The sequence below is a fragment of the Sorex fumeus genome, unplaced genomic scaffold (genome assembly GCF_029834395.1).
Source record: "Sorex fumeus unplaced genomic scaffold, SorFum_2.1 ptg000169l, whole genome shotgun sequence".
Lineage (NCBI taxonomy): Eukaryota > Metazoa > Chordata > Mammalia > Eulipotyphla > Soricidae > Sorex > Sorex fumeus.
In genome coordinates, this window is record NW_026606226.1 from 4,678,886 (window position 1) to 4,691,094 (window position 12,209).

Here is a 12,209-nt window from a genome sequence, read left to right on the forward strand (position 1 = left end):
GGTACCGCTGGGCTCCGGGTTCTGCAGACCCGCCTCTCGCCCCAAGAGGAGCAGACCAAGTGGCATCTCTGCAAATCCCTTTTCCTGATTTTCAAGGCAAACTCACATCAAGACCCAGGAGGCCTGTTGGTCCAAGTGACAAAAGAAATGGAAGAGAGAGCTGTGTGCAGGAGAGCCAGCCAGCCGCTTCTCACACCAGGCTGCAGGCTAGGGAGGAGAAAAAGAGAATGACAGACTCCAGGGCTGGTCAGAATGAAAGACTGAATGGAATAGGCTAATTTACACAGGAAGTAAGCACTTACCAGACCCTTCATCTCCACACACAAAACCCTGGGCCATATCTGGAAGCAATTACATCCAGTTAACATGATCTGCTTGCCACTAAAATTAACTGCAAACAGAAATATTTTTCACTTTTGCAGCAGGGGATGCCAAGGTTCGGCTTATCTCCCCCCAACCCCTCGGACTCCCTGGCCCCCCAACCCACCCCACGATTAAATCTGACTGCTGAGAAATATTCAACAGCAGCTACCGGGCTTTAAAAAAACCCAACAACAAAACAAAACCACTCTTGTAGCTGTCAGGACACAAAGAAATAAAATAGTAGATCATTGTTGAAGACGGGGAGAGGTGGCGGGGGGGGGGGGGGGGGGGTGTTCAGTGGAAACCATTGGCCATGCTAGAAACTGAGGAACAGGCGTGGCACGTGGGCCTGGCACGTCCAGCCCTGGTTTTCCACACTCGACTGCAAGGAAGAAGAGTTTTTAGAGTCACTCGATTTAGCAGTCGCTTTGCATGGTGTTTGGGTACCGTCTCCATCCCTTCTGCCAAGGGGCCGGGGGTGGGGAGGCCGGGAGGTAGTCTCCCAAATGTTAGCAGAGCCTTAATTTAGCAGAGCATTGAGGGGACAACTGTCACGATTTTGCAGAGAACATTTCCAATTCCTATTGGGTTAGCACCTGCCCTGGGATGGATGGGGGGGGGCGGGGGGATCAGGGGGTGCTTTCTTATCTGAGCCCCTCCCCAAAGATGATGAGAAACTGGGTCCCTTGAGATGGCCCATGCACCCCCCACCCCGTTTCTAGACCTCGAGGCTTGGCACCTGGCCACTCCTCTTTCTTTTCTCGTACCTCGCGCAACCGGTTAAGAACGTTTTCCTTGCTCCCGAATCACTGATAACAATGCCATAAATACCAGCGATGCAAGGACAGATTGGTTGGAAAGTTCTGTCATCTCCAACTGCGCCTGCTCCCCCGTACACACCCCCCTCCACAAAGGGGGGTGGGGTGGGGTCTCTGCTTTCTGCGCAAGAATTACCAGCTCCCCTCATCCTGAAAAAAAAATGCCATTCACCCCTTTCTCAGCAGGGGCCTGCAAAAACAGCCAAAGGAACACAATCTTTTGCCAGAAAACTCACTCACATCTCTGCTCAGAGAGTCAGGCCAAAGGTACCCTCGAGAATGAGGTCAAACCCAGCGATTCTCTGCAACATTCACATTTAGGAACGTTTCTTGCTGGAGGAGAAGGAGGAACCTTCCTGTAGAGTTAGGGTTGAGGGGAAGGAACCCAAATGTGCTGGGAAGGGAAGAGGAGTCTGCCACTATTTCCCAGGGTTTGAAACCTTTTCTCCAGGAGAATGAGGGAAATCCAGGCTTCAGGCATCCTAATTGGATGTTATTTGATGTTCGCATGGCAAGGGGCCGCACACTGCAAAACAGGTGCCCTCTGCTGCTTCTCCGGGATTGGGGTGCCGGGAGGGGACGGAGTCAAGTGTCTCATCTCAGTCCTGGAGCTTCTAAGAAGGTGAATTCCCACCCCCCTGCGCCCCGCAAGGCCAACAACTCCAAAGTCTTCTGACGCCAGGGGAAGCAAGACCCTCGTTAGCAGCAAAGCAACCCCTGAAACCTCCCATGCCAGAGAGAGCACTGCAATGGGGGGTCCCTTCTCTCCTCCCCCACCCCCCGATCTCAGTCACACACCTCTAGGCACACACATCCTCAAGCCCCATCTGCACACGGCCGTCCAGGCATGGAAACAGTTAAGTCACCGTCACTGAATAAATCAAAAGTTCAAGGCTGCAACATACCACAGAGCTTCCCTCTTTCCATATGACAAGAACCAGAGAGGGGCTGAAATCCCAAGCATCCTGCGCGGGGTCCCCCCGGCCCGCACAGGTTAGGCCGCCAGGGTCAGGGCCGCGGACCTTTAGCGGCAACATTCATTTCCTGAACAGGACAAGTCCTCCTGGCCATAAAGCTAATAGGAACTTCCTCGCACGGCCAGCCCCGGCTGACAGGGCTACTTGTCACTGGCCACGCAGGAGGAGAGCGCTGGTTCCCATTAGTGGCTTATGATGCCAGGTGCTACTAATAAGGTACATCGGCAAGAAACAAGAGCCTGCTAAGTTGTCTCTCTGACTCTGGAAGTAATCAGGGCTGGGCTTCGGGGCCAGAGAGGGGCCTTCGTGAAGAAAAAAACTCTCTCTCTCTCTCTCTCTCTCTCTCTCTCTCTCTCACACACACACACACACACACACACACACACACACACACACGAGTGGGCTGAGCACCTTCACCCATGCAGCATCCAACCTGCTGGATGTCTTAAAGAAATACATTTCAAACAATCCCTCCACATCTCCCCCAGCTCCCATCAGACTCCCCCAAATTAACACTAATAGCGTTTCCCCAGCACTCCAGGCCTGATGGATCACCCAGGGCCATTATGCTCGGCCACATCTGCTTCTCACTATGGCAAGGAGAGTTGTGCCAACAGGCCTAATGGCATTAAGATCACAATGCTCAACTAATCCACTTAAAAGCCAATGCCGGGCAGCCGGGCGAGGGTGGCAGGGGGCCCAGCCAAGAGAACTCACAAGAGATGAGTGGGCTGCGGGGAGACAGCCTCACCCAGGGGTCCCTGCTGAGAGCACTATGTTACATGTCACCAGTCGATATGTTTAAATCCCAACAGAGCGCGAGTTGCTAAACCCACCTGGGGGAAGAGGAATTGGTGGTTCCACTGGGTGCAAGCTCTTGCCTTCATTCGCAGTCCAGCCCGAACATATTAACACGGGCTGATGTCAGAGTCTGTGCCCATCCACACGCCAGGAAGGAAGACAATGGTCTGGAAGGGGGTCTGCTTCATTACAACGCCCAATGGCAAGGCTGTCTGCATCTCTCTGCCCTTAGTATTTCCGGGGAACTAAGCAGCCTAATAAAGGAGTGTCTAAAACCCATTTTCAGCTGGCCCACAATTTCTCCTCTTCATCAAAATTTCTGAATCAGAGTTTTAATAATTCCATCAGTGATGCATGTGTGTGTGCGCGCGCGCGCACACACACACACACACACACCCCATTCCCAGGAATGTCCTTTCTCTTATCTAATTTAGACTCTTCCTGCTGCACAACTGAACACCAATATGTTTCTGTTCAAGAAAACCAGATCTGGGGCCAGAGCGATGGTACAGCAGGTACCATACCAGGGCACTTGTCTTGCACGCAGCTGACCCAGGTTCAATCCCTCACATTCCATATGGCCCCCCACGTATCCCTGCCAAGAGTAATAATGAATGCAGAGCCAGGAGTAACCCCTGAGCACTGATGGGTGTGGCCAAAAAAAGGGAAGAAAAAAAAAGAAAGAAAGAACAAGTTAGAAGTGCATGTAAAAATTCAAATGAGGGGCTGCAGTGATAGAAAAGCGGGTAGAGCGTTTACCTTGCATGCAGCTGACCCGGGTTCGATTCCTAGAATCCCATATGGTCCCCGAGCACCGCCAGGAGTAATTCCTGAGTGCATGAGCCAGGAGTAACCCCTGTGCATTGCCAGGTGTGACCCAAAAAGAAAACAAAAAAATTAAACAAGGCAGTTTTCTGCAAGTTTTGGGCCAAGTTTCCACATGGACAGTCACAGCCGTTACCTGCTTCCTACCTCAGTAGAGATCAGCCTCACCTTGACCAAACCGGACGAGAGTTTTCCCATCCTGAGCCAATCTAATACAGACGCCAGATCTTTAAGGGTGTCGAACGGGGGGGCAATAGAAACGGGGATTTCCAAGTAGTCTTCATGGAATTTTTATTGTTGTAAGTGGGCATCTTTTCCTCATTTTTTTTGCTAAGTTCTGTTCCCCTTGATGCCAGCATCAACACGGGTCTCTGTGCAGTTTAAGAATTTAAGAAGAACAGATGATGAAGGATCGAACATATGGCCCAGAGTTCCAAGACTCAAGGCCTTCACAGTGAGGAACACTCTTCCATCCGTGCTCTCAGACCAACGAAGGGAAGGATAAGTGCAGAGCCAGCAAGCACAGAGCTGGTCCTCCTGTCCACCCCCTACCCCCACCTACCCTCAGATTCTATCCAGGAGCCAAGGGGCCAAGACGCAGGGAGGGCATGATGCAAAACCCAGGGTACATGGAGCTAGAAGGGCGGACACAAATCCGAACACCCCCTTTCCCATCTCAGCAGAGACAAGTCGCACTCGCTCTGCCCATCAGGAGCTAGAGACTGACCTCCAACGTAGGTGCACGCAGGCAGCGGGAGGGCTGAGGAGACTCTGATGGAGAACAGACTACCTGAGCACAGAACAGGCCAAGAAAGGGGCACTCAAGGTGATGCCCGCTAATCTATCCTAGGAAGCATCAGGCTCTGCAGGGTGGGGAGTCAGGAAGGGCAGGCACCCTGGGGACCCAGCACCCGCCACCCACACTCCCTACCCGAAGGTGCTGCTCAGGCAGGGCGGGGATTTGCCCGCCTCAGCAGGACGCTGCCTGGGTGAGCCACCTCAGCATTTGGACACAGGGCTGGCTGGCTAGCTGGCAGAGCGCTGGCCAGCTGCGTTTATATGAGAACTGGATTGATTCACCCAGGCTCGGGTCAATGGGACACAGAGTACCCTGGCCTCTGTGGAAAAAGAGATCGGCTTCTAGGCAGGGAGATGAGGCCTCATGGCAGATTGTCCCAGCACAGAAGGCGACCCCCACGGCAGTTTTTACAGTAAGGCAGGATCCAAACCTGGGGAATGCAAGAGCTAGACCAACAAAGATAGACAGACACACACACAAACACACACACGCGCACACACACACGGACACACACACGCGCACACACACACGGACACACACACGGACACACACACACGCGCACACACATACATGCGCACGCGCATACACACACGCACACACACACACGACAGTGCACCCTGCATTCCCAACACGCCCCGTTTTATAGCAACGATGAAAGCATGATGGTAAACACGCAGGCAGCTCCCAGGGGTGCCACCATTCCCTGCACCTGATAAATGTTTCGCCTGCCTCCTCCCGGCCAGCCACCTCATCGGTTCTATTATTATTCCAACTTGAAAAGTGAGCAAGCAGGCAGAGAGAGGGTGAGGCACATAACAAGTCACACAGAGTTGGTCAGGGGAGACAGCAGATTTAGCTCCAGTGTAATTTGCTGGAAGCACACATTTACTCTGTGTAAAACGTGGGGTTCGCTGTTGGGGGAGTTGCAAGGAGGGATGCGAGGCTTTCTTACTAGCAGGGCCACGACCAGAGACTCACGGCTGCGACCTGACATGGAACAAAACCGCCGGCCTCAGAGATGGCTCAAAGGGCTGGAGCATGTGGGGACCTCACGTGTGTCCCCAGCATTGCACGGTCACTTGAACACCCCCAGGTGTGGCCACAAACGGGGAGGGGAGAGGGGAACAGAGCTGAGGTAGGCAGGTCTTGGTTTCTTTCTATGCAAAGGGCAAATAGATGGGAGCAGGGGAAGTGCTTGCTTCACACGCAGCAGACCTGGGCTCTAGCCCCAGCACCACATATGGTCCCGCCAGGTATGTTCCCTGAGCAGAGAGCCAGGTGTGAGTCCTGAGCATCACCAGATGTGGCCCCAAACCAAATGAAAAGGAAGGACAAGCAGATGCACGCCTGCATTCATCTAACTAAACAGGTGCGGAAACCTATTTTGTACCAAAGGTCACTGGCCATCATCTGCAGGCCGGGCAGGAGAGGAAGATGCAACTGTGGGCGGTTGACAAGAAACATACGGGTAGTGCCATCAGGTACCGGGCCAGACCATATGACTCCACAGGTTTGATATGGCCAGGGGCCAGGCGTTCCCTACTCCTGTTCTAGCAAGACCAGAGTCTCATCATTGGGCTCTCAATGGTTCTTCTTTTAAAGTCATTAAAAAAAAAAAAACGTGGTGATCAGAAATGCTCCTCTCCTGGATTAGCAAAAAAAAAAAAAAAAATCAAAGAGCGTGAATGGAGTTTGATTTTTAACAGTTGAGCATAATCACTATTTTAAAGATTCATAGTTTTCCTCCAACAAACGGGAGAGAAACCTCCGCTGAGCTGCCGCTTCCTTCTCCCCCCTCTGTTCAGCAATTAGCAGCCCCATCCGATAGTGACAGCTAATTAAAATGGGACTTCTCGCGGAGATGAAAGAGCAGGTAACTCCCCCCCGCCCCGGTTTGGAAATACAATAAGAAGAAATCATCTTTGAGACTGATGAGAGTTTGGTGGAGATCCCAGATGACTCACATTCCAGAGGAGGCCTGATAAATACGAAACCCAAAAAAGGGTCAGAAGAGATGCTTGCCGTGCGCACGCCCAGCCTCTGTTTGATCCCTGGCACCAATTGGGCCCCGCCCCACCAAAAGTGAACCCAGAGTAGAGAGCCAAGAATCAGCCCTGAGAACCACTGGGTGTGGCCCCAAAATAAAAAGAAAGAAAAACGGACATCTCTGGGAGCTGGAGCGAAAGCACAATGGGTAGGGCATTTGCCTTGCAGTGGCCGACAAAGTTGGATTCCCAGCATCCTGTTTGGTCCCCCAAGCATCGCCAGGAGTAATTCCTGAGTGCAAGGAAGTGACCCCTGTGCATCGTGCAGTGTGACCCCCCAAAATGGCCAAAAATAGAAAAAACTGACATCTGATCCCCCCAATTTACCAGGCTCACCCCCACTGCCAATCCTGATTGCCAAGCAACAAAATTCAACTAGTCCAAAGAAATCCATGAGGATGAGGGCTTGGGGGCGTAGGAAAGTAGGAATAGAGGAGGGTTTTTTTTTTTTTGGCTTTTTGGGTCACAGCCGGCGATGCACAGGGGGTTACTCCTGGCTCTGTACTCAGGAGTCACTCCTGGTGGTGCTCAGGGGACCATATGGGATGCTGGGAATCGAACCTGGGTCGGCCGCGTGCAAGGCAAACGCCCTACCCTCTGTGCTATCTCTCCAGCCCAAGAATTGTTTTTTTTTTTTTAATAGCAAATTTTTCTAAGAGAAATCATGAGGATGAGGGGTTGGAGGAATGGGAATAGACGAGGTTATTTTTTTTTTTAAATAGCAGATTTTTCTAAGAGCTCAAGGAATCCACAAACAGCTCCTCCAAGTGTCCGATTTTACCATCAAAGACACTCGAGCTGTCTCCAGCAAAGCCTTCCTCCGAGGCTCACAAACCAGACCCTCGCTGAAAGTCTCGGGATTTCCAGGAGCCCAAGAGGTTAACAACTGAAGCCATTCATCACCCCCCAAATGACACTTCCTGGAAATAGAAAAGGATTCAGAAAGGATTTGGGAAATCTGTGAATGACAGAGCATCCATAAATAGCGACGTCGAGAAGCTGGGCACACCTGACCTTTACGATTGACGTCAAGGAAGATAACTCGAGTCTCCAGTGCGGCGTCTTGGGGATGCTGCTGGCACCGCGAGACTAGGTCAGATGGCTCTGGCCCAGAATGGCAATGCCCATGTTCTTATATGGTCTGGTGTGGTGCACCCAGGGCTGTGTGCTAGAAGGTGAGCTGGGCTACTGGCAAGATCCATGAAAGCCATGTGACTCTGGGCTAGTTGCTGGCTGGTTCCTTTTGCCCATTCGAAAATGGGGGGCCGGGAACAGTCAGCGGTGCCTTATCTCAAATGCTTGGCTGCTTCTGAAATCAGAGTCACGCAAACTTGAGAGAAAAGGAAGGTGGGGTGCTGGCTCTCTGAGGAGCCTCAGGAAGCACTCTGTAATCAAACACATTAATATTTTTGCAGCAAAACATATGAATATTCAAAATAGGGGAGATAAATATAGCTTCCCATCAGTTCAGATCAGGTTTGGCTGCTAAATGAGTTTGCTGCAATCGTCCACAAAACCTTTTAGCTTTTCAGAGCTCTTCAGACATGATAATCACTGGTGGGGGGTGACAGGCCGGTCCCTCTTCCAGGGAAGGCCGGAGGTTAACAGAGGTAAAGTCACTGAAGGTTTGCTTGGCAGAGGAGAGAGTGTTACGACTGATCCCAGGCATTACCGATATTTCTGATCATTCCACAGCACACGCCTTTCCAAACAGAACCTGGTGTGACCTCAGAACTGTCTAAAGCTGTCACAATAATGAAAGGGAACCCAGAGTTCAGGGCAATCTACACTTCCCCAAAGTGGCCTAAGCTGAGATCAACAGTTCCTGGCCCTTGGCAACGTGGCCAGGCGCTGAGAGCAGCCCAGCAAGAGCCAGCAGCAGAGCAAAGCGCTGCCCCAAACCTGCCATTTGGACTCTGTGGTCCCCAGCACTCTACGGCTGGCTCCAAGAGCCTCCACGAGGGGCTGGCATTGAGGCCCAAGGAGCCCTGGGCATCTCTGGCAGAGCCAGACAAGAGGTCAGTGGGCTAACGGCTGGTCTGCAAGAGACCCACTAGAGCCTCCTGGCCCAGCAGAGACCTGATTCTGAAGCATTCAACTGAATTTGGGGAAACTGAGGGCTATGAACAACTACAGCCACACTTAGGACCGCCCTCCAGCTCGCTGCAAATCTCATAACTCATGCCTGTAACTCTGAGCAGAGGGTACACCTGAGGCAGTTGAGCTGGTCCCTAGGTCAGAGCCACACAGTCTACAGGGAGAAACAACAGCTCCAGGCTTCCAGTGAGAGGAAGTTTCTCTGGAGAAAGAGGGTCCTATCTCTGGGACCCGAGATAATCCCCTCTCCCTCCCTCAGCAGCCACTGTTGCTGTGCCCTCCAGGTAAGGTTTGCTCCTGAAACTGCCTGGGGAATGTTCTAGATCTCTTGGGTCTTCTCAGTGGCTTCTGAATTGGAATTTTTGGTCTTTCCATCGATCCATGACTATCTCTGACCCGCACTGTAGAAATCACAAATCCCCCAATGTTTTTTCCTTTTCTTTCTTTTTGTTTTGTTTTGGGGTCACACCCAGCAGTTCTCAGGAGTTACTCCTGGCTCTGTGCTCAGGGATCAGACCTGATGGACTTTGAGGGTGACCATATAGGATGCCGGGGATTGAACCCAGGTTGGCAGCATGCAAGGCAAACACCCTACCTGCTTTACTGCCCCTACATTTTTCATTCTGTTTGTGGCCCCAATAGGCACTTCTGACCAGGTTGGAGAAACCTCTTCACGGGTCTGGAACAAACCCTCCTTCCTGCTTCCCTTCTCAGCTCTCACCCCATTTTCTCCTCAGGCCCTTCTCCCCTCAAGAAGAAAAGCAACAATTACTGCTGGACCCTGAACTTTTACCCATGTTCTAACAAGGGGCTGGGACGCAGCTCAAGCCGTAGAGGACATCCTATTGCATGAGTGACCGGGGCCCTAACCCCAGTTTGCTGCACGGTCACCGGGCATGGACACAGGCCTGGACACCAAACCCATTAGGTTACACCAGCAGGCTGGACATCACCAGGAACTGTTGGGGGTGGCCCCATAAAATTCTAAGTTAAAAAGGAGTGAAAATAAAGCCTATGGCTTGTTATTTTCATCTTTAGTGCTAAGTTCCACCGATAGTTCCACAGTCCCCTAACATCAAAATCACCTGTCCTGGCTTGGGGAGATGTTCAAGGGCTACTGACGAGGCTCTCTGCAGCTCTGGGGCCCCGTTCCCAACCACGAAGGGCCTCCCAAACTCGGGGCTAGAAGTCGCACGGCCCTTCCCGCTTCCGCCACAGCCCGTAAACAACAGCAACCAAAAACTGAGAAACAACCTGCCCCACTCTGCAGTGTCTACTTTTCCCCCTCTTTGCCCTTCTAACAGTGCTGGGAGGAAGAGAAGAAGGTAGGGAACTGGAGAGGGTGGCAGCTGAGCTCTGGGGCATGGGGGCCAAGAGAGCAGGCAAAAGGCCCCATATAGCAGACGCTTGCGTCCAGGGGCTGCCGGCGGGAAGAGGCAGAGCCATGCCCGGATTCTTTGGATCATCTCTCCGTGCAAAGCCATGCCCAGCTCCAGTTTCTCTGGGCTGCGGCGGCTAACTTTCCACCTTCCATCAAAAGTACATTCTCCATGTCAGCAGCCCACAGCGTGACCCCAAGGATTCCAGGATCCGTGCCCGGCCATCATACGGTCCCAAGGACAGGGGCAGTGTCAGCTCGGGCAGCACCAGGCTGGAGGCAGGCAGTGCTGTGGGCATTGCCCTCTGGAACTCGGAGCCAGAGGGGACGGAGGCAGAGTGGAGGCGGGGGCACCCCCTCTCACCTTGGTGCCTAGGAAGCACCAGCCAGAGTTTTAGAGTGTTCTGGAAGCCACTTCATTGATTCTGCATTAGAACCACTGTAGGGGAGTGGGAGGTGGTGTGCATCTCGGGGGACCAATTCGGTGCTGGGGATTGAAGCTAAGGCAAACACCTTAACCCCTGTTCTCTCTCTCTCTCTCTCTCTCTCTCTCTCTCTCTCTCTCTCTCTTTCTCTCTCCAGCCCTCCATCATCTCCACTTCCATAAGAGCCAGACAGGGCTCAGAATGGTTTTATTGCTAGCCCAAGCTCTCAGTAGTATCATCCAGGCACCCCTCACCAGAGAAAGAGAGAGAGAGAGAGAGAGAGAGAGAGAGAGAGAGAGACCAAGGTCCCACAGCATGGGAATGTAGAAGTCCCATGCATGGTCTGTGTCCCCCTTTCAGACAAAAACACAAATACTTTCCTTCCCCACATCCCTCCTACGCCGACCCCATTTCTCAGAGCACGGAACTGAAATAATTCACATCCGGAGAAGAGATTCATCTCTCTGGTCAAGATCGGGGAGGGGGTTTCCTCTTTAGGAAAGTTTCGGCACCAAAACTCACACGACCTCAGCCTGAGAAGTCAGAACATTAAGAAGACACGCCTTAGCGGTAGTTACTTTTCACACCCGCAGGGGAAAAAAAAACAATATATACATATATACACATACATGAGCCATTTTTAGCTCAGTGGCCACTTTCCACACGGTTTGTCAAGGCATGATGAGATTCTGGCCCTACCTGGCCCTAACTGGAGGCGGGGGGGGGGGGGTTGGGGGTTGGCTAAGGGGTGCCCAAGAGTCCACCCCAGATCACCAGAACCATAGGCGTGAGGATGAACTTCTCAGGCCCACCACAGAAATGGTATTTATTGCCACCGTTCATCTGTCCCAGGAGGCGGTGAGTTAAATGACAGACACATGGCTACGGCAGGTACAAGCAACGCAATTCTCTTGGTACCGATGCCACCTGTGAGGGCAAAGTCACAAAACCTCTGCTCTGCAGAGAGGAGCCTCCTCAGGAATGAGTGGCTCCTGAAAGGCAGCACAGGGCCCTGAGGGAGTTCAGGCCTGGAGTCGTGGGCCCAGGATGCAGCTTCATGGTAGGACATTTGCCTCCATGGCTCTAGGAAGCATCCCTGGCGTGCATGCACGCACGCTCACGCACACGCACACGCACACATGCACAAACCAACTCCGAGACCTAAATGTGAGTGCAGCCCAGTTCCAGGTGTGACCCTGGGGAAAGGCCTGCGTCGCTTCCCTTGAAACGGAGGCACGGAACAAACTCCATAGAATGTGCTCTGCTGCCAACTGGCCAGGTCCCTGAGAACTGGCGAAAGGCTCCATCACCCAGAAGGAAGCGGAGCCAGCGGGAAGCCCAGGCCAGCCCCGAGAGGCATTTCATTCAACTGGGCAGAGTGGGGATAACGAAACTCAACAGGGAGTGAACCAGACTCCTGTAGCCCACCTTCCCTCCCGAGTAAAAATCAACTCCCTGAAGGTGTTCACAGGAAGAGACGGGGAGAAGGGAGCAGAGCCAGGTTCCTCATGACAAGCGGTCTGCAAGAACCTGAGCACCTGCTGGCAGCTCTGGAACCCAGAGTGGCACCTAGGCCCTCCCAGCTGGCCTGAGAAAGGCTCCATCTCTGCAAACATCACCTTAGAGGAACCTCAGACCCCGAACCCAGGGGCAGGGTCCATGCCCAACCTTCAGCTTTCAC

The 12,209-nt window shown here is 52.6% G+C and overlaps 1 protein-coding gene across 2 annotated transcripts in view; it reads right to left on the reverse strand.

Moving 5' to 3' along the window:
- ZBTB16 (zinc finger and BTB domain containing 16) overlaps window positions 1-12,209 on the reverse strand; it is a 183,407-nt gene that overhangs the window by 165,733 nt on the left and 5,465 nt on the right. The window lies entirely within an intron of this gene.